This window comes from Carettochelys insculpta, chromosome 20, assembly GCF_033958435.1.
Source record: "Carettochelys insculpta isolate YL-2023 chromosome 20, ASM3395843v1, whole genome shotgun sequence".
In the NCBI taxonomy this organism is placed as follows: domain Eukaryota; kingdom Metazoa; phylum Chordata; order Testudines; family Carettochelyidae; genus Carettochelys; species Carettochelys insculpta.
Window position 1 is genome coordinate 13255863 of NC_134156.1, and position 23110 is coordinate 13278972.

Genomic DNA, 23110 nt, shown 5'->3' on the forward strand with positions numbered 1-23110 from the left:
GTAGGTTAGCATTGTGGGAATTCTGTGGCAGCTGATTTAATTTTGGAATCACCCAACTAGATTAAAAAAAATGCTTTACTCTCCCTGAAAATTCCCTAAAAAGTTTTTAAAAAATCATTTTTAGATAAAACTCAAAAAAAAAAAAGCTCCATCAGAAATTTAAAAAGGAATTTCCAGTGAGTCAAACACCCTGGGGAAAAACTGAGCATGAATGAGATAGGACCAAAATGTTTAATACTGTAATTCATTTTGCAATTTTTGGTTTCTCATTTTAGACACTGGACAGGAAGTTCTGGGATCTTTAAAGTCATGTTAATTTTACCCCTGCGAGGAATGGAGCCACAATTTCACTCTGAAACTTCATTGTTAAAAGTATCGCTCACCTCCCCTAGTCTGCTAATCTGCAATAGTTTATTATGAAGTTATTATTTCAAAATAAAATACTCCAGAATAGTGTATCTACACTACAGGGAAGCCCCAGAATAAGCAAAACTTATTCCAAAATAGTGTGTCTACACACAATAGAGCCTGTTTCAGATTAGGTCCCCTGGAAGCATTAATCCGAAATACTGTGTCTATACAGCAAATTTATTTCAGAATATCTTATTTCTAAATAGCCCCTATACGCTGTCTACACAGCCCCAATTTCAAAATTTGTATTTCAAAGTAGGTGCTATCCCTTGTAGAATGAGGTTTACCAAATTTGAAATAAGCCATTTGCTGTTATGAAATTATTTTGAAATAGCCGGTGCCTTTTGTAGATGCTCACAAATTTATTTTGGAATAGCGGCCATTATTTTGAAATAACTTTGCCACGTAGACATCACCCTTTGGCTATGTCTATGTTACAGGGATCTGTTGACAGAAGTTACTGTCAGAAGAGCTCTTCCAACAGAACTTCTGTTGACAGATCATGTCCACACACAAAAGCGGATCAAAAGAGCAATCTGTTCTGTCAACAGAGGGCGACCAGACTGCCCAGCTGCTCTCTCAACAGAATGACCAACCAGAAGCAGAGCAAATGAGGCTGCCCGGTAAACTGGAAATCCTCTCTGTCAACAGAGGCTTCCCCCTACCCTCAGTGTCTACATGGCTTTTTTGTTAACAGAAACTGTCCACAGAGGCATTTTTCCTCATTGCAGAGATGCAGAATGCTGTCGGTGGAAGTGCCAAGTTTCGTGGACAGACTGTTGACAAAATGCATTTTGTGTGTAGGTGCTGAGTTTTGTCAAGAAAACTGTCTCTAGTGCAGACATAACCTGAGAGTCTTCAGTACTTTTCAAAGTTCTGCTTCTAGTTAAAGGTGCCTGCTGATGAATGAGTGATGTAGATATAATTTGATATTTGCCTTTAATCAATGATATGCTGAGGAGAACCTATCTACTATTAAAAATAAAATCATTGTTGACATTCTTCAGAAGACAAGTATCTTCTTGGTGTGGTCTCTTTTGTGCTTTTAGGCTTGTGATATATAGACCAATGCCTATTTCAACAAACATATCACAGATTGGAAGCAACATCAGTCCCCTAACGTCAGGCGGTAGCAGACCCTGATAAATTACTGTCAAACAGTAATCCCATTTGGCCCATACAATATCCAATCAGCTACCAGAAAGCAGACAACGAAAATAACGCCCCCCCCCCCACACACACTGTGAATAGTTAAATGATTCTTTGTTCATCTCCAACTAACAATTTCTAAAAAATACAAAAGATAAGCTAATATTCTAAATATTTAGAGAATAACTAATTCATCTACAGGTTAGGGCAGTTGACTAGAAATTGAGATCTCTGAGCCTGTAATTGGTTGTACCACCCAGAGCTATGTTAAGTATGTGCTATTGAGTGTGCATCTAACATAACTGGTGATCTTAATTCTATTGTTGTATTTGCCACTGATTGGCTTTTTCCTCCTGTATAGCATTACCAAGAGCTGCCACAGGCCCTGAGGCAAGGTGGAAAGGGGACCTGGCTCTGTGACGTGGAAGGGGCAGGGTCTTTGGCATTCGGCCCTCAGTGCCACCAGGACTGTGGCACTGGGGCCTCCTCTGCATTCTCTCTCAGCTGTGCACAGCTGGCACTTCACTACTGCAGTAATTCAAAGTGGCCTGGAGCACCAGCCATTGCTGCTGCTACTTTGGCAGCAGCTGAAACTCTGGACCGCCTTTAAAGGCTGGGCTCGGGGGCAATTGCCAACTTTGGCAAGCGTGATCCTGGACCACCTTGTTGCTGATGGAGACCATGTACTTGGTGTTTGTTATTACTACTTCAAGCCAGAGGATCCCTAGTTCCAGCACCACTTCCACAGACATCCAGATTTAGCCTTTCTCTGTCTCCATTTGGGAATAATAATCCTGATCCACTGTACAAAGATGTGAGCTTAATTGTTTGAGATGCTCAAATAAAAACCTTCATAGAAATTCAAAGGTTTCTTTGTTTTGTTTTGGTTTTTTCCAAAGAAGCAGATTGAACAATGTTAATCAAATGATGTTACATGTTGAACCGCTCTAATCTGGCACTCCCTCATCCAGCAGCATCCATAATCTGGCCTAAGATCAGTTAGCCAGGTGATCACTAATCATGGGTGTGGTCAAGTTTCACAAGGTCCCATAAGGTTTGTTTACAGCCACCAGTCCGCGCTGTCAGTAATTTGCCCCTAAATAGCTACATCTACACTGGGATGCTACAGCTGCGTCTACGGCTGCGTCTACACGTGCACGCTACTACGAAGTAGCGGCAGTAACTTCGAAATAGTGCCCGTCACGTCTACACGTGTTGGGCGCTATTTCGAAGTTGAAATCGACGTTAGGCGGCGAGACGTCGAAGTCGCTAACCCCATGAGGGGATGGGAATAGCGCCCTACTTCGACGTTCAACATCGAAGTAGGGACGTGTAGACGATCCGCGTCCCGCAACATCGAAATAGCGGGGTCCTCCATGGCGGCCATCAGCTGGGGGGTTGAGAGATACTCTCTCTCCAGCCCTTGCGGGGCTCTGTGGTCACCGTGGGCAGCAGCCCTTAGCCCAGGGCTTCTGGCTGCTGCTGCTGCAGCTGGGGGTCCGTGCTGCATATACAGGGTCTGCAACTAGTTGTTGGCTCTGTGTATCTTGCACTGTTTAATGAAAGTGTGTCTGGGAGGGGCCCTTTAAGGGAGCGACTTGCTGTTGAGTCCGCCCCGTGACCCTGTCTGCAGCTGTGCCTGGCTCCCTTATTTCGATGTGTGCTACTTTGGCGTGTAGACGTTCCCTCGCTGTGCCTATTTCGATGTTGGGCTGAGCAACGTCGAAGTTGAACATCGACGTTGCCAGCCCTGGAGGACGTGTAGACGTTATTCATCGAAATAGACTATTTCGATGTCGCAACATCGAAATAAGCTATTTCGAAGTTGGGTGCATGTGTAGACGTAGCCTACATGTGCACGCTACTTCGAAGTAGCGGCAGCAACTTCGAAGTTAGGCGGCGAGACGTCTACACGATGTTAGGCTGCTACGTCTACACGTGCACCCAACTTCGAAATAGCTTATTTCGATGTTGCGACATCGAAATAGGCTATTTCGATGAATAACGGCTACACGTCCTCCAGGGCTGGCAACGTCGATGTTCAACTTCGACGTTGCTCAGCCCAACATCGAAATAGGCACAGCGAGGGAACGTCTACACGCCAAAGTAGCACACATCGAAATAAGGGAGCCAGGCACAGCTGCAGACAGGGTCACGGGGCGGACTCAACAGCAAGTCGCTCCCTTAAAGGGCCCCTCCCAGACACACTTTCATTAAACAGTGCAAGATACACAGAGCCAACAACTAGTTGCAGACCCTGTATATGCAGCACGGACCCCCAGCTGCAGCAGCAGCAGCCAGAAGCCCTGGGCTAAGGGCTGCTGCCCACGGTGACCACAGAGCCCCGCAAGGGCTGGAGAAAGAGTATCTCTCAACCCCCCAGCTGATGGCCGCCATGGAGGTCCCCGCTATTTCGATGTTGAACGTCGAAGTAGGGCGCTATTCCCATCCGCTCATGGGGTTAGCGACTTCGACGTCTCGCCGCCTAACGTCAATTTCAACTTCGAAATAGCGCCCAACACGTGTAGATGTGACGGGCGCTATTTCGAAGTTGGTGCCGCTACTTCGAAGTAGCGTGCACGTGTAGACGCAGCCTACATGTCCTCTAGGGCTGGCGACGTCGACGTTCAACGTCAAAGTTGCACAGCACCACATCGAAATAGGCGCTGCGAGGGAATGTCTACACGCCAGAGTAGCACACATCGAAATAAGGGTGCCAGGAACAGCTGCAGACAGGGTCACAGGGCTGACTAGCACTTCCGGGGCAACACCTAGCCACTCCCTGAAAGGAGCACAGCACGCGGTCTGCAGAGCCATAGGCACGCATACCTCGAGCGACGCAGTCATGGACCCCCAGCAGCAGCAGCAGCAGCAGCAGCCAGAGGTCCACCCAGCCGCCCCTGCAGGAGCAGTGCTCGCCCTGCTCCATGGCATGCAGGAGCCAGCTGAGCATCTCCTTGCCACAGAGGAGGAGCTGCCCGCAAGGGAGGAGGACGCAACCCCCATCCCTGCAGCACCCCCTCCCCGCCGCACACGCCGCCGGCTGTGGAGCTACCCCACGAGCACCGACTGGTGGGAGCGGCTGGTGCTCGGAGAGTGGGATGACGACCGCTGGCTCCAGAACTTTCGGATGAGCTGGCAGACATTTCTGGAGCTATGCCAGTGGCTCACCCCCACACTCAAGCACCAGGACACCTTCAAGCGGCATGCCCTCAGCGTTGAGAAACGGGTCGGTGTCGCTGTCTGGAAGCTGGCCACTCCAGACAGCTACCGATCCGTGGACCAGCAGTTTGGCATCGGCAAGGCCACCGTCGGGTCTGTCCTCATGGAGGTAAGAGGACCCACGGGGGGAGGGGGAGGCAGCCCTGGCAGGGGAGGGGAGGGAGGCAGCCCTGGCAGGGTGGGGGGGGAGGGGCGCCCTGGCGGGGGGGAAAGGGGGGCCCTGGCAGGGGAGGGCCACACACTGCACACCCCTCATTGGTGCTGTCCCATATGCTTCCCCTGCAGGTCGTCCGCGCCATCAATGCCCTGCTCCTCCACAGGCTCGTGAGGCTTGGGGACTCAGATGCTGCCATCGTGGGCTTTGCCACCCTGGGCTTCCCCAATTGCTTCGGGGCTCTGGATGGGACCCACATCCCCATCCGCACCCCGGAGCACAGTGGAGGACGCTACATAAACAGGAAGGGCTACCACTCAGTGGTCCTCCAGGCCTTGGTGGACAGCCGGGACCATTTCCTGGACATTTATGTGGGCTGTCCTGGCAGCACCCACGACGCCTGGGTATTCCGGAACTCGGGCCTGTGCCGCCGGCTGGAGGTGGGGACCTACATCCCCCAGTGGGAGATCCCTGTGGGGGACACCACCATGCCCCTCTGCGTCATCGCAGATGTGGCATATGCCCTCCGGCCCTGGCTCATGCACCCTTACACGGGCCATCTGTCTGCCAGCCAGGAGCGCTTCAACCAGTGCCTGAACCACGCGCGCCAGGTGGTGGAGCACACATTTGGCCCCCTCAAAGGGCGCTGGAGGTGTCTCCTCACCCGCCTTGATGCGGGTCCCACCAACATCCCCCAGATTGTGGGCGTGCGCAGCGCCCTCCACAACCTGGTGGAGAGCAAGGGGGAGGCCTTCTTTCAGGGCTGGGCTGTGGAGGCCGGCAGGGCCGATGTGCAGCCACGTCCTGCCCCCAGTCGCCAGATGGACCCCGAAGGGACCCAGGACTAGGAGGCCCTGCGGGCCCAGTTTGATGAGGCCGCGGGGTGAATGCTGGCAGGCCTCCCCACTGCCTCCCCCATCCTCCACAACACTCCCTGCCCCTACGCCCACACCACAGAGCACCCAAGAGCACACCCCCCACAACTTTTCTTGTAAATAAAAGCAGACAGTTGTTCTTCAACTCAAATATCTGTAGAACTCTTATTATTATTATCAACAAGACTAACTTTACAGGCAAAATCTAACTTATATATATATGTATTATAAATAGGGATAAGATGAAAGGGGAAGACAAGGAAGGGGAGAACTATTTACATGGGGGGGTAAGGATCAGCATAGTAACGGGTCAAATCTACAAACTATTTACAACAAACTAACTTAAAACTGGGGGGAATATATACAAAGGGGGAGGGAGGGGCTATGTCCTGGGCCCCACACCCCCTAAAGTCCAGCGCTGGGGGTGGGCGGCCGGGATCCCCGCCTTGGCCTCAGCCCTGGCCGGGGCTGGCTGGAGGCCGGGCGGACCAGTAGATATGGCCGGTGGGTGTCAGCTGGCCCCAGGTCCCCCTCGGCGGAAGGGCCCTCGGTGGCGGGTGGCAGTGCGATGGCAGACGGCACAGCGGCTGGAGCAGCGGGTGGAGCAGCAGGTGGAGCAGGCAGGGCTGGTGCAGCGGTGGCCGGAGTGGCATGGGGGGCCAGGTAGTCCGCGATATGGTTGAAGGTCCGCATGTAGGCCCCACATGCCTCTCTGGGAGTCCGTCGCCGTCGGGTGGTGGTGCTGGGTCCGCTGTCTTCCCTGCCGTGGGGCCGGTCGGTCCTCCGCCGAGGGGCTGGCCTGAAGTGATGGCCCTGGAGGGCTGTCCAGGACCACTGACACCTCGCTGGCGCTCTCCGGTCCTTCCGATGGTGCAGCTGCAGAACACAGGAAGGGGGGAAGAAGAGTGGAGACAGCCATTAGTGTGGGCCCCGAGCCGTGGCCCTTGTCCCCCCACCCCTCTGCTGCAGGTTCCCCATCCCCGTCCCCGGGAGATGCTGCTGTGATGGAGTTCAGGGGTCCCCCTGCACTGCACCCCATCCGCTGGCAGGAGTGATTCTCACTCAGCAGGTACAACAGGAGGTTTATTAGGCAGCAGATGCCCAGTTTCTCACAGAAGCGACAGTACAGCAGTCAGAAACAGTCCTTCCAACCCGTCCTGGGGAGAAGACCCCGAGGGGTGCCCTTCTGGGGTGTAGCTTTCCCCCTCCTCAGGCTGGCTGCCTTCTAGCTCTCCCTTCCCCTAGCCTCTAACTGCAGCCCCTGATTCAAACCTAGCTCAGCTCCTCCCTCCTCTTTGGTCACGGCAGAGGTGTAACCTGCCAGTTGTAGCCCCAGGATCATCCTTAGCCACTGGGAGCTATTCAGCTTGTTTCTCATATGTAGCCTGAGTCTCGCATTTGCACTCCCCCCACTCCATCACATCTTGCTGCTGCTGCTGCTGCTGCTGCTGCTGCTGCTGCTGCTGGGTGTCCCACCCCCTCCCCCCGGGGGACCCTAGGGGTTCCGCTCCCACCAGTCCCGGGGATGGGGCATGGCACTGTCGTGGTGGGGGGGCAGCAGGGGCTGATGCACTCTTCTGAGGGACATGCCACAGCTGTCCTTGGGGCCGTGGTCATCTGGGCATGTGGAGGGCCCTGGTCATATCTATTACCTCCGCCCCTCAACCCCAGGGGTGTGCACCGGGGGGGTACATACCTGATGGTCCACTCCCACGGTCGGGGGACACCCTGGGGGCGGATGCCCGGCTGGAGCTCCTGGATGGCAGGACGATCTGGAGGCCGGTGTCGCTGAAGGAGGACTCCCCCTCCTCCTCCTCCTCCTCCTCCTCCTCCTCCGGTGCCCTGGGGGTGGGCTCCTGGGGGGGGGCCCCCAGGGTGCAGAGCTTGCATCCGGGGCAGACTCTGCCTCCAGGGCCTGCTGGGGCTCCTCGGCCGAGGTATCAAGAGTGGCCGGAGGGTAGGAGGTGTGCCGGGGGCCCAGGATGTCCCTGAGCTCCCTGTAAAAGGGGCAAGTGGTGGGGGCAGCCCCAGATCGGCCGGCCGCATCCCGGGCCCAGGCGTACCCCTGACGCAGCTCCTTCACTTTACTCCGGACATGATCCGGAGTGTGGGCAGGGTGACCCCAGGCGGCCAGGCCCTCTGCCACCCAAGCGAACACATCCTCATTCCACCTATTGCTCCCCATTACCTGGAGCACCTCCTCCTTGCTCCAGAGCCCCAGCAGGTCCCGAAGCTCAGCCTCCATCCAGGAGGGGCCCTGCTGCCGCTTCCCCGCCTGGCTGCTGGGCTGGGAGCTCTGGCTCCCCCTTGGGGGGGGTCCCCTGGGGGCGCTTAGGGGGCTGGCGTGCGGCCATTGCAGCTGGGGGAGGTGTGTGTGTGACTGTAGAGGGGCGTGCAGGCTGGCCGCGTGTCTGGGCTGCCGCCTGCACGTTCTCTCAGCTTCCTGCACAGGAAGGGAGGGGGCAGGGAGCTTTAAGGGGACGCTGCATGTGGCCACCATCGAGCTCAGGGGCTGGAAAGAGCGTCTCTCAACCCCTCAGCTGATGGCCACCATGGAGGACCCCGCTATTTCGATGTTGCGGGACGTGCAACGACTACACATTCCCTACTTCGACATTAAACGTCAAAGTAGGGCGCTATTCCCATCCCCTCATGGGGTTACCGACTTCGACGTCTCACCGCCTAACGTCGATGTTAACTTCAAAATAGTGCCCAACACATTCTGAATGAACAATGATTACACTCTAGTCGTGTGTGCCCTGACTGCACAGTCTCTGGAATAGTATTTGCTGCAATCTGACATATATGTGTAAGTCTTTTCTAGGTTTGCTGAGTGATATTTTTTGTTTTTGTTTATTTATGTAACTAAAACCTGGTGGCACAGTTATATTCACAAATGTAAGAATGTCTGAGAAATATTTCCTTCCATTATTTTATTTTTCAATCCCAAATGAGTTTGCCATCTATAGTAGCACTATATTTTCCAGGAGTTTATTTCAGGTCCATCACTGTGCCAGTGCTAGTCTGGTATTTTTCATTTCTTCCACGTTTACTTTTGGAAAAGGGTCTCTCATAGTGATAGTTGCATGATTTCCACAAACCATGGAGTTCTCTTATCTATTTCTTGTCCACCTGACATTTGAGTGGTACTGCACCTGAGCTGACTGGTGCCCAGTGAGCACTGAGCTGTGCTGCTGGATGCACTCTTCCTGCACGGCCCAGGCTTCCACGTAGAAAGGTTGCCAACTGTCTAATAGCACAGACCCAAAGACTCTTGGCCTGCCCTTTCCATAAGGCTATGCCCCTCCCACTCCTTCTCTGAGGTCTTGCCCCTCCTGTCACTTCCCTCCCCAGCACTTGCTCTCTCCAGCCCTCACTCACTTTTACCAAGTCCCAGAGGTGTAGCCCTGTTAGTCTATATGCTCACAAAACAAATCAAGCAGTCCTCTAGCACCTTAAAGACTAACAATTTCATTTATTAGGTAAGGAGCTTTAATGGGAAAGACCCACTTCAGCATGGGTGCTTTAAGGTGCTGCAGGACTGCATGCTTTGTTTCACATTTACCAAGTTGGGGCAGAGGGTTGCGGGCCAGAAGCGGAGGAGGTCGGGCTCTGGAAGGGAGATTGTAGGTGGGAGGGGATGCAGGCTCTGGGAAGGAGTTTAGTATGAGATGTGAGCCCTGGGCTGGTGCAGGGGGTTGAGGTGCTGGAGGGGGTGAAAGGTGCAGGCTCTAAGAGGGAGGATGGGTGTGGGAGGGGTTAGGCACAGGCTGTGGGAGGGAATTTGGGTACAGGAGCGGGTGGGTAGTGTGGGCTCTGGGAGGGAGTTTGGGTGAGAGGTGCAGGTTCTGGGTTGGGGTATGGGAGGGGTTCAGTAGGACAGCACTTGATCTGGGGAGCTCCTGAAAACAACCAGCACACACACCCCTCTGGCCAGGCTCCTTGGTAGAGGGTTATGGTTCTGCACATGCCGCAAGCGTGAGCAGCGCTCCCGCAGCTTCCATTGGCTGCAGTTCCTGGTCAGTGGGAGCTCCTGAGTCAGGGCTCAGTGCTGGGGTAACATGAGCAAACATGCCTGAAGGGGTGTGCCAGCAGCTTCTGGGAGAGGCACAGAGTGGGTGGGCAGTAAGCCTGCCTTAGCCCTGCTGCACTGCTGGTGGCAGCCAGGGACCCCTGCCTCCAGGGCCCTTTTAGATCAACCAAGCCCCTGGGCAATTTTTCACTTTGCACCCCTCCTTCCCCACTCATTTGTGGGCCTGCTAGTAACATTCATCTTGGAGCAACAGCATTAAGGTATGCAGGTAGGTTGCCATGTCTGAGATGACAACAGCCTATGACTAAGGCCCTACTGAATATGCAGTTTGCAGAAATTGCAGATTCTACAATGTTAGGTGTTCTTTGCTGTTTTAACAGTGAGAGCCCTGCCAGGCACAGGGCAGAGACCAGGAGTCAGCACTTTCCACCCATTTTCCTGCTGTCAGTTATGGGGCCCTCCTCTCAGCTCCAAGTTGCTAATAGTGGAAAATCATGGAGCAGTAATAATGAACTTCATTAGTGCAAATGAAAAAATGAACAGAAATATTTTATACTGCTATGGAGTAACCTCTCAGCAAAACCTTATTGTTATGATGAAGTTTTTCAAAGCTCCTAGAGTGTAACACCTTAAGAAAATTAACTTTATTTTAACATAGAGATCAAATTTGGTTTGCTGCTAATTCCCTGTTGGTTTCTATTCAGAAGCACCCATTAAAAATGGATCTTAATTTATATTGATTATATAATAGCTAATACAAGCCTCAGTATGGAACAAGACTTTTTTGTGCTAGACACTGTACTGACAATGATAAAAAAGCTGCCACCCCAAACAGCAGGAGGTTCTAGGTTTGTTTTTTTCTCTATGGCTGCTGTTTATTTTACAGTATAATTTATTTGTTCAAAAGTCCCTTGTTAGTGGGAGAGACAGGGTGAGGGGTGGCTTGTTGGATGGGGTTGTTGGGATACATGGGCTGGGGCTGTGGCCTGGAGGAGCCTGCACGGGAACCCAGGGAGAGATCACTGTGGCCCATGTGCAAAAGCTTCCTGGGGGGCCTCCCACATGTGGAGCCCATCACAGTGGGCCAGACGGCCGGGGGGCACGGCAGGCTGCTTGTACCCCAGGCTGGCCTCACCCACCTATCCCACAGGGAGTGTCCCTTCCGTGAAGTTGTTTAGGGTGCAGCATGTCCCCATGACTTGGGGGACATTCTCCACCCTGACATCAAGGCACGTGAGGGGGCATTTGAACCTAGCCTTCAAGCGCCCAAAGGCACACTCTACCGGGTAGCGTGCATGGGTGAGACAGCTGTTGAACAGCCCCTGGAAGGGGTTGGGATGACCTGTGCATGGCTGCATGGGCCACAATTGCAGGGGGCAGGCCTGGTCACCCACCATACACAGGCATGGTGACATCCCCTAGTGCAGCGTTTCCCAGAGGGTGATCCATGGCCCAGTACTGGTCCTTGGAAAAAAAATACTGGGCCTTAGAAAACGTACAAATTATTGCTATGTACTATTATTATTGTGAATAAATAATAAACAGTGAAAATGTATTCATTTTTCATTTTTATATGTATTTATATTTTTGGGCCACAAAAAATAACGGTACTGAAAAAAAACCAGGTGCCAACTATACAAAGTTTGGGAAACCCTGCCCTAGTGCAAGCTCCAGCTGGGGGATGTAGATCCCTACCTCCATCCTCTGGCAGAGGCTGGAGTAGCAAAAGACCTGTGCATCATGAACCCACCCCAACCAGCCCACACTGATGTCCATGAACTGACCCTTATGGTCCAGCAGGGTATGCAGTACCACAGAATGGTAGTCCTTGCAGTACATATAGTGGCGGATGCTGTGGTCCAGGGCTTGTATAGTGATGTGCATGCCATCAATCATGCCAAAGCAGTGGGGGAAGCCCAGGTCAGTGAAGCCCATGGAGGCTACATCCAGGTCCCCGACATGCATGAGCCTCTGAAGCAGCACCTGGTTGATCACTGTCACAACCTGCAGGGAAGGGAGACCAAGCACACTACTGAATGTGTGAAGGGGTGCCCGGCCCCTGTCCTGCCTGTCCGCCTCCTCTCCCGTCTACCTCATGAGGCCACCCCTTCAGCAGGGGGCCTGTGTAAGGGTGGGAAGTCATGGTCACCCAGGGCCAGCTCTCCCCACCCCCCGTCCCACTCTTTGACACCCCTGGTGCCAGCCCCCAAGGGTTTTCCTTGCCTGGAGGCCCCGTCTCCCCTCCCCACACTGGGCCAGTGAGTGCCACATGCCTTACCTCAAGGATGATGGCCATGAGGGTGGACTTGCCCATCCTGAACTGCTGCCCCATAGAGCAGTAGCTGTCTGGGGTTGCCAGCTTCCATATAGTGATGGCCATGCACTTCTGCAGGGTCAGCGCAGGCCTCACCTGGGTGTCTTTGTGTCAGAGGGTGGGGGATGAGCCAGCTGCAAAGCTCCATGAAGGTGTTTTTCTTCTTGTGAACATTCTGCAGCCAGTGTGTGTTGCTCCACTTGCCCAAAACCACCCAGTCCCACTAGTTGGAGCTGGTGGGGTAGTTCCAGAGACTGGTGAGGTAGTTCCGGTGTGGGGTATGCAGCTGGGTCTGTGGGTGTTGGGGGGCCCGGAAGACAGGGCATGGCCACTGGAACAGGTGGAGGGCAACTGTAAGGACGGTAAAATCAATGAGGGGTCTTGTGGCACCTTATAGACTAAAAGAAATGTATGAGCATAAGCTTTCGTGCGCAAAGACTCACTTCATCAGATGCAGGACGGTGACCAGCAGCCCAACCAGGGCGTGCAGGCGGCTCCGTGGCTGCTTTGGGTCCATGGCTCTCAGAAGTGAGGGTCAGAACTCGGCACAGGCTCAGCAGCGTGTGTGGGAAGGGGGTTGTTTGGGAGGGGCCCTTTAAGGAAGCGTGTGGCTAGCACTCCCAGAAGGGCTTTCCGGCCATGCGGCCCTGTCTGCGACGTTTCACATCCTGTTCTTTCCAAGGAGAATCCGGGGCTGTGTGACTGTGCTCTTTCCAAAAAGTGGATCCAAAGATTGATCCAATTTTGGTGAATGGCCATAATCATTCAAAAGACGATTTTCTGGACGGTCTTCCAGAAGATTGCTATAGTCTAGACACGGCCTCTATCACTTCCCAACCAAGTCTGCTCACTTTCCCTATTTATCAGTTTATCAAACCTTTTTTATGAGGCTTCATTTAATTTTATATACCCAGTGTTGTGTCATATGCTCACCAGTCAATAATTGTCATTTGCTATTTACAGTTGCCATACCTTAAATCATGCAGTGCAAATGGCTGTCATTAATTACTGTCTTGGGTTGAAATATATTAATTGGCATAATTCTTAATAAAATCTTTGAAAGCTGAGTTACAAAAGCTTATTTTTAATGTATTTGAGGCCCCATGAAGACTTCAGATGAATGCAGTACTTTTTCAATAAAGACACAAAACTGATGACTCAGGGCAATTGGAAACTCAATACCCTTCAAGAAGTGTTCAGCACCAAACAGAATTCACCTGTGTGATGGGTAGACTAGGCCAATAGGGCCCTGCTGGAGGCCTTGTGGCTTTGCCACACCCCGCGTCAGAAAAGAGCAGCAGAGACATCCTCCAAGCTGTTAGGTGCTCCTTTTTTTGTTTTGTGAAGATACAAACTATTTTATTGTGTGCTAGGTTGGGGGTGTCATTGTACTGTCTTCGTGGCCCATATTCATATGTTCCATGTGTTTTAGAGGCACTAATAGTTCTGGTGTTGAGTTCACGTCCTGGAGAGGGCCTGAACTCATGCTCACTTTGGTTCAGACTTCAGAACAGGTCCACGATTCAGGCTCTTTGCATCTCCTTCACCACTAAACTGGGAAATAGTTCAATCCCTGGTTCAGTGAGGGACCTAGGGAAAGTGCCTTAATGTCTCTCTGCCTCAGCTTCCCCATGAAAACAGAGATAACCATATTTCCCAAAGTATTTTTGTCTTAAGAAAGGAAATGATCATTTTAGCTATCAAACTAGCAATTTTATGCTTGCCCCCGAAAATAATGCTGCAAGCTATTTTTAGCAGATATGGGAAAGGTCTCATCTAATCCATTACAAAAATGTTATTTCCACTAAAAAATACCACTATCACAAATTATATTAATTTGCAATAACCCATGATAACATGCATGTGTTAACCCAGAAAACAACTGAAATGATTGTCATTCCTGTGACTACTTTACATGTTTTATGCTCTTTAGATGTAATCAAAACAGCAATATTTTTGCTGAATGTACATCTGTGTTATACTTATGCATAAAATATAAAGTCAAAATATTTTCTGATTGGTGTGCACTTCAAATTCAGTCTCTCAATATATAGGCTTGTATGCTTCTCTTGAGGACAAGTGAATTAATCTGAAGCTTCACTTGCTGGTACTGTGTATGTAGCCAATATAAAATAGGTGAGGTGGAAAATAATTCTCATGTTCTAAAGTTACAGAAAGAATTTTTGAATGGCTTCAATTGTTTCTGGATGTGTAAAGCCCCAGATCTGTAACTGAGAAGTACAGTGTTACTTTAAAATGACATTGAACCACAGTGGAATCCTAATAATTGTAGCTGTGTCATTTCCTAGTTTCTGATTTTCAGTCCAAAATCAGTCTTGACGTAGATAAATTCAGTTTCATGACAGCAGCTTCCTTTGAAAGAGTTCATGGGTTTTATTTTTACCTAGGGAGTAAATGACCAAAACAGAACATGACAATAAGTGCCTCAACTCAGCTGGTTCTGATGGCCAACATTAGCTTTTTGCATCTATTCCACACAACAAAAAACACACTACATTCGGCACAATACCATAGTAAATATTCACTTTCAGAAACTGTTAGATCAAGACGTGGGCTTGTAAGCCCTCATCTTAGACAGAACTGAACTTGGACCATCTGGTGCATGAGCCTCTACTACTTGTACTAAAGCTGGCAGACACTCAGCTAAGGCTATAGAAGAGATTCATTGTGGTTCATTTTCCCATGTGGTGGCACTTACACTCTTTCACTTGCCACTTTCACTGCCCTTGACTTCCAACCTTTGAGGGCTAAATAAGCAAAGTCAGCAAACAACTCCATCGCTGTAGAGTGTTCAAGGCATGGAAAATATTCATGGAAACTATTTAGAATGGACTCTGGCCTGCTTTTGGAAGACGTGTATACACTGTCACAATGCAATACTTCCCCCAAGGACAAAAATGCAAAGCAATGTTCAGATTCATGGCAGAATCACTGAGCATGTTTGCTTTTTGTGTTGTTCAAGTTTCTCAGTCTAAACAAGTCACTTTTTAGCTCAGAAGGGCTGCGTCTACACGTGCACGCTACTTCGAAGTAGCGGCAGTAACTTCGAAATAGCGCCCGTCACGTCTACACATGTTGGGCGCTATTTCGAAGTTGAAATCGACGTTAGGCGGCGAGACGTCGAAGTCGCTAACCCCATGAGCGGATGGGAATAGCGCCCTACTTCGACGTTCAACATCGAAGTAGGGCCGTGTAGACGATCCGCGTCCCGCAACATCGAAATAGCGGGGTCCTCCATGGCGGCCATCAGCTGGGGGGTTGAGAGATACTCTCTCTCCAGCCCTTGCGGGGCTCTGTGGTCACCGTGGGCAGCAGCCCTTAGCCCAGGGCTTCTGGCTGCTGCTGCTGCAGCTGGGGGTCCGTGCTGCATATACAGGGTCTGCAACTAGTTGTTGGCTCTGTGTATCTTGCACTGTTTAATGAAAGTGTGTCTGGGAGGGGCCCTTTAAGGGAGCGACTTGCTGTTGAGTCCGCCCCGTGACCCTGTCTGCAGCTGTGGCTGGCTCCCTTATTTCGATGTGTGCTACTTTGGCGTGTAGACGTTCCCTCGCTGTGCCTATTTCGATGTTGGGCTGAGCAACGTCGAAGTTGAACATCGACGTTGCCGGCCCTGGAGGACGTGATGTTATTCATCGAAATAGCCTATTTCGATGTCGCAACATCGAAATAAGCTATTTCGAAGTTGGGTGCACGTGTAGACGTAGCCAAGGAATAAATCACATTAGAGCAGCTGGATTCACAAAACTGGATGCTAATAAACAGCCAGAAATATGCTAATGAGGCACGGATGTAAATTCCTGGAACCTCATTGGCATAAGGTCACATGATTTGGAGTCTGGAAGATGGTCTTCCAGACTCCAAAACGGCATGTAGAAGTGCAGCCCCTGGGGAGTCTTCTGGAAGTAAGTCCTCCTTCCGGATGCCTATTCTTCCCAAAAATTTTCTGATATTACTGTTTTGATTACATCCAAAAGACGCCCTGGGGACTGTGCTTCTACATGCCATTTTGGAGTCTGGAAGAGTGTCTTCCAGATGCCAAATCATGTGATCTTATGCTAATGAGGCACCAGGAATTTACATCCATGCCTCATTAGCATATTTTGGGCTGTTGTTTATTAGCATGACATTTTTGGAGAAACAGCTAAGGTTTGTATCACAGGGAACACATCAGAAATTAATCTAGGCAAATGTCTTCCAAGTGTGAGTGCTATCCCCAGTAAAACACCAATTCCCTCCCAATTTCGTGCATGTGTATTAGATGCAATGTTTCAGTTCAAGCCCACTTCAAAATATTGTGCATGACTGCCACTTACCTCAACAGGCTGGAGTATGAAGTGTTCTACTGTATGCATGTGGTAGCTTCAGCAACCAGCAGGTTTGTGATTCTGGAAAGTGAAAGCACAATTGGAACTGCAGCTAGCAAGGGATGTGAAGGGTAACAAGAAGGGTTTCTACAGGCATGTTAACAATAAACGGGTTATCAGCAAAGGTGTGGGGCTGTTACTAGATGAGGGAGGTAACCTAGTAACAGATGATGTAAGAAAAGCTGAAATACTCAATGGGCTTGTCTACACTACCAACTTCCTTCGAAGGAAGGATGGTAATTAGGGTATTGGGAGTTTACTAATGAAGTGCATAGGCAGCACTTCACTGGGCAAATTTCCTCTGTGGCAACTTCTAAGTTTTAAACTTTGAAGTACCGGCACGCGTCTAGCCACAGCTCACCCGCCGGTACTTCAAAGTGCCGGGGCAACTTTGAAGTCCCTTTACTCCTCAAAATTTAGTAAACTCCCAACACCCTAATTACCATCCTTCCTTCGAAGGAAGGTGGCAGTGTAGACAAGCCCAATGCATTTGTTGCCTCAGTCTTCACAGACAAAGTCAACTCCCACACTTGTCCTAGACAATGCAGTATGTGAAGGTGGAGGGCAGTCATATGTGGGGAAGGAACAAGTTCTGAGCCATCTAGAAAAACTAGATGTACACAAATGAATGGTTTTGGATTTAATGCACCCAAGGGTACCAAGGGAATTGGCAGGTTTCATTGTCAAGGCTTTGGCCATTATCTTTGAAGACTCTTGGAGATCGGGAGAGATTCCAGATGACTGGGAAAAGGCAAACATAGTGCCCATCTTTCAAAAAGGAAAGGAGGACAATCCAGGGAACTATAGACCGGTCAGCCTTACCTCAATCCCAGGGACAATAATGGAGGGGATCATCAAGGAATCCATTTTGGAGCACTTGAAGAGGGGAAAGTGATCAAAAGTAGCCAACATGGATTCAGCAAAGGCAAATCCTGCCTGACCAATCTGATTAACAGGCTCTGTGGACATGGGGAAGTCAGTGGATGTGATGTGCTTTGACTTTAGCAAAGCTTTTGATACAGTCTCCCACAACATTCTTGCCCATAAGTTAAGGAAATATGGATTGGATCCTGGGACTACAAGATGGATAGGCAGCTGGCTTGATGGTCGGGCCCAACGGGTAGTGGTCAATGGTTCAATATCTGGATGGCGGTCAGTTTCAAGCAGAGTGCCACAAGGCTCAGTTCTGGGGCTGGTGTTGTTCAACATCTTTACTAATGACCCGTATGAGGGACTGGATTACACCTTCAGCAAGTATGCAGATGACACAAAACTAGGGGGAGAGATAGATACGTTGGAGGGTAGAGAGAGAATCCAGAGTGACCTGGATGAATTGGAGGATTGGGCCAAAAGAAATCTGATGTGGTTCAACAAGGAGAAGTGTAGAGTCCTGCAACTGGGGTGGAAGAATCCCAAGCATTGTTATAGGCTGGGGACTAACTGGCTAAGCATCAATACAGCAGAAAGGGATCTAGGAGTTATGGTGGATGAAAGCCTGGATATGAGTTAACAGTGTGCCCTTGTAGCCATGAAGGCTAATGGCATACTAGGATGCATTAGGAGGAACATTTCGAACAGATCCAGAAAAGTGGTTGCTCCCCTCTATTCGGCACTGGTGAGGCCACATCTGGAATGTTGTGTCCAGTTTTGGGCCCCCCAGTATTAAAAGGATGTGGACATGCTGGAGCAGGTTCAGCGGAGGGCAACAAAAATGGTTAATGAGCTAGAACACAAGACCTATGAGGAGAGGCTGAGGGATTTGGGCTTGTTTAGTTTACAGAAGAGAAGACTTAGGGGTGATTTAATAGCAGCCTTCAACTTCCTGAAGGGGAGCTCTAAGGAGGATGGAAAGAAACTGTTCTCAGTGGTGTCAGATGGCAGAACAAGGAATGATGGTCTAAAGTTAAGGAGGGAGAGATGTAGGTTGGATATTAGAAAAAGCTACTTCACCAGGAGAGTGGTGAAACATTGGAATGCATTACCTAGAGAGGTGGTGGATTCTCCATCCCTTGAATTTTTTAAGTCCTGGCTTGACAAGGTCCTGGCTGGGATGACTTAGTGTGGGTTGATCCTGCTTGAAGCAGCGGGCTGTACTAGATGACCTCCTGAGGTCCCTTCCATCCCTACGATTCTAAGATTCTATGATAGCTTGAGTTGCATCTTGTCCCGGAGCAAAACTCATAATCAGTATAAGCTGACAGCACCTAGAGGCCATTAACTTTGCTCCTTCCCATCCACCAAGGGAGCCACGATCTTTCCTTCTAAACCCCTCAGACCTTCATAGGGAACATTTGACCCCTTCCCAGCTGGTTCTGTTAATCAAACACAGCAGGGAAGGCCCAAGCCATTTGGCTGTAAAAGCAGCAGACCACTCTGTTACACCTCCCCCACATGGCAAGGAAGTTCTGAGCAGCTGTGATGCACATTAGCTTCCCAAGTGAGAGTTCATATGTGGCCTATGAGTTGTTACAATATGATGCTTTCTTAATACAGCTTTTGTACACTAAATGTGTCCCAAAGTGTTGACATCCTTAAATAAAATGTACCCTGTCAGCTACTATGATTCACATTTCTATTAGCTCTGTAAGTAGAGCTGCCAACAAGATGCAGTTTGTGAATGTCTAGACTTTCTTGTAATCATTTGTATTCAGTCTATGGGGTTCAAAAGTATCCCGTGTGGTTTCTGAAATGCCGCAGAGCCTGTGCTAGTTGGTAGAAATATCTAGCTAGTGAAAGAACTTGACAATATTTTTAGTATTTCTTTGCATACAACAGATCGGCCTTGAACTTTAGGACCTTATTTTCTGCAGTGGCAGACGATTCACCATTTCCTACATTGCCTTTAGAAGTTAAGCATTTCTGCAGTTGCTACACCTGCACTAGTCATTTTGTTTCTTGATAACAAGGCAGTATTATTCAAAGCCAGAATGAGAAAAAAGAAAGGCAAAGGCCTAAATACAGGAACAAGAAAAAAAACAGGCTTTTAATTTAGACAGTTATATATTTTGCAAGATCATATGAAGGTACTAAAGCATTTATGTTAAAAAAATCACTGGAAAACACATGCATCTCTCAAATATTAATGTCCTGTGGTCCTGCTAACATATAAACGCATGCAAGCCCATTAAGCTAACAGGGATACTCACAGTGCATGAAGTTAAGCCCAGAAAAAGATTTGTATGATGAGAACTTAAAGGTTGAAAAGGGACTCACCCATATGCCATTGAGAAAACTTATGCTCTGTGGTTAATATCACTCAAAATATTCCACCTCAGCAAAGCTTAATATAGTCTTATATTGTAGTCCTTTTTGAAATCTATGGCAAATTTCTAGACAGCCTCCAAACACAGAATATAAATTGTATGGAACGTAGTAAAGCAAGCCAAACATTTCTTTTTTAAAAAAAAAAAAGCGCACAATTCTTGGCCTTTTTAAAACCAGTTCTAATATTTAACGTGAGTTAAAGTGGACAAAATTAAGATCAAGTGTACAAGCAGTTGATACACGAATGAGTTTTCCAAGTTCTCACTATGCCTAAATTCACTTCACCACACCCATTGTGCCAGGTATCAGTGGAGACCCAATGGAGCTGACAGCTGCTGTGGGCCCCAAGGCAAGGTGAGAGGGAGGCCCAACTCTACACCCCACACATTCCCTAAAAGCTGTTTAAAGTAGCACAGTAACACTGCCGTGGAACTTCAAAGGGGCCCAGAGTTCTGGCTGCTACCTCTACAATACACTGGTCCTGGAGCAATTGCTTACTGCTTGGTGGGGACTGGGGAAGCACAGGATCCACTGTGTATCTCTATGCCACCCAAAAATTCCTCTGCACCTGGGGTGACCTACACCAGTAATTAGTTATCTTAAAAATACTTAAACCAGAAGGTAAGGTGGTATCTATACTAGACATAGCAGTCGATCGCTAATCAGTTGATTTTTAGCAACACAATTGACATAGCCAAAATTGCACAGCTTTGAAAAAAAACATGACTTTTTGACAGTCAACTGCTATGGCTGTTTACAGGGAAGGTCAATGGGAGCATTTCTGCCATTGAACTTCCTTAATCCTCACTGCTTGCGAGCAGTTCTGGGATTGACTTTGCCTCGAGAACGTGCTGTTTTGCACTTGTGAAGCAAAACCATGGAGGATTGACCCTGAGCAGGTTGATCTTCCATGGTAATGTGGCTGTAGGCTAAGATACTCTATAAAGCAATACTTTATCACTAGCATACTGTGAAACACAAAGAATGACCTCATTAGCTTTTGTAATACTTGGAGGTTAAGTCTGGCAAAACAAAATTTGATTTGCCTCATTTAAATGCAACTTTCTCATAGAACCAGAAGAGACCTTGAAATGCCATCAAGTCCAATGCCCTGCCCTCACTGGACCTATCACCATCCCTGACAGATTTTTTGTATAGTGATCTACAAGCCTCCCTTAAGGACTGGGCTCTTGAGCTTGGGTTTAGCCCATCAATGCTCAAACCACCACACTATCCCTCCCCCAACCACTAAACAATAGAGATGGAGAAGAATAGAACAGATATCCTGACTATTATGGTTATTAAAGATCAGCTGACATGTTGTGCTAGAACAGGTGCATTAACTCCTGTCATAGACAAATAGAAAACCAAAATAGTTCACACCTAATCACGTCAAACATGCCTAGATTTTTTCTTATCTGGAAGTTTGTAAGACCGTTGAGCACACATTCCAATTCTTCAGGTGTTCCTGAAGTATGCTTGCTCCGAGCATGGCCTACTTACTTCAGTCGTTAATCAGGGAGAGGACTAGAAGATTAACTGAGCATTTTAAGCATAGTTTTGTTAAGTAAAATGTAATCTGTACATATAGCTACAAATGTGTGAGTTGTCACACATAAGCTAGATAAATTAAAAAAAGTAGTGTCAAATCTCATGAGTCTACAGGGACTGGAAGATAATTTCCTCCGTCTAGTCCCACCATAGGATGATACAAATGAGCCAGCATAGAATGGGTTTTTCTCTCTCCTGCCCCCAATTAACTTTTTTTCCTGAAGTTCTTCAGCCTTTGCTGAAGAGAAGAAACCATATTAGACACACTCCTCTTTAGTGATGTTTCTTTCTTTTCGTTATATATGAAACTTGAGATCTTAAGTGAACCTGAACTGGTGCTTATGAAAGCCAGCATTGAAAAACCCTACCATTTACATATATATTTAAATGGATACAACATATACCTTAAAAAGGTTAACTAACAATAGTTACTACACACATATAAAATGTAACAATTTTTTATTAGTTTGGCAAATAGCTGAAGTATCTTGCAGACAATTATGTGATAATATTTCTCAAATTTGATTTTTAAATGGTGACCACTGAATATTAAGTTTGCAATAAAACAAAAAGGGAAAAAAAGGAGGAAAGGATCTTATTCCTTGTCTTTATTTCTCTGGGGAAACTAGTATAGTACAGAAGCACTAAACAAAAATGTAACGTTTTTGTAGTAGTAACTATTCCCAGTGGTATTATTATTTAAGTTAAGCCTTAATGTGCATTATATGAAAAAATAAAATGCAGAGAAATTCAATATGGGTCTTCCCTTAAGGAATCCATTCACTGATAAATGGTTATTCTGTCAAGAATTATAATAGTACTAGGAGATATCAAAATAAACTATTTACTTCCCTTTCAGCTTTATGCTTTGCTTCATGATGGGTTTACATGGTGCTTGTATAGCTGATATCACCAGTAGAGTATATATACACTTAATATATTGGAGTACATTGTTTGCATGACTCTAAATATCAATGCACTGCAAAAGTTGGCAGCATGAGATGTTTGGATTAAAGGGACCTTAACTCTCTACATAATGGAAATTTGTACTTACATGGACCTAATGAGGTTGCATTCATTCCACATGAGTCCCCTTTACTGTATGCCTGCCCACTAACTCTCTCTTTGTGGTGGGTCTTTGGTGGGTCAGCCCTCAGGACCAATCTCACATGCTCTCAGTGTGATAAAAACAAAGCAAAGCCCCCTTTGGGGTACGAGTGCAGTAGGGCTCTTTCTCAGTGGCCGTTAACATTTCCCACCAGTGTTTTTGATCTAGGATAGAGCATTGTCCCAAGGCTCTGACCCTGGTGAAATAATCTTCACTCTCTGAGGGCATTTCCCGCCACAGCTCTCCAGCTGGACTCCCGTGGTTCAATTCTCCCCTTCATAGAGCTCCAATGTCCAGACTGCTTCCCCTAGTGATTAATGGGGATGAGGTGGACCTGAGCCCACCCACTACTTCAGATCTCAGTCCAGGGACCCTGTAGATAACGGCCATCCACTATGTCTAATTTGCACTGCTGCTCTAACTCCCTGAGATACTTCGCCATGGCCTCGTGCCATTTTAACCCTTACCCAAAGGCCTTGTGCTGATGGAGTTCTATCAACAAGCTTACAGATCCTTCTGGCTCACTTCAGCTTCTGGCAACACTACCTTTCTCAAGGTCTCACAGCACCCTCAGACAGCCACCTACTATCCATGATCTTCAGCTTTATAAAGGAACTGATCTGAGTCTGGCCCTGCAGCTTTTA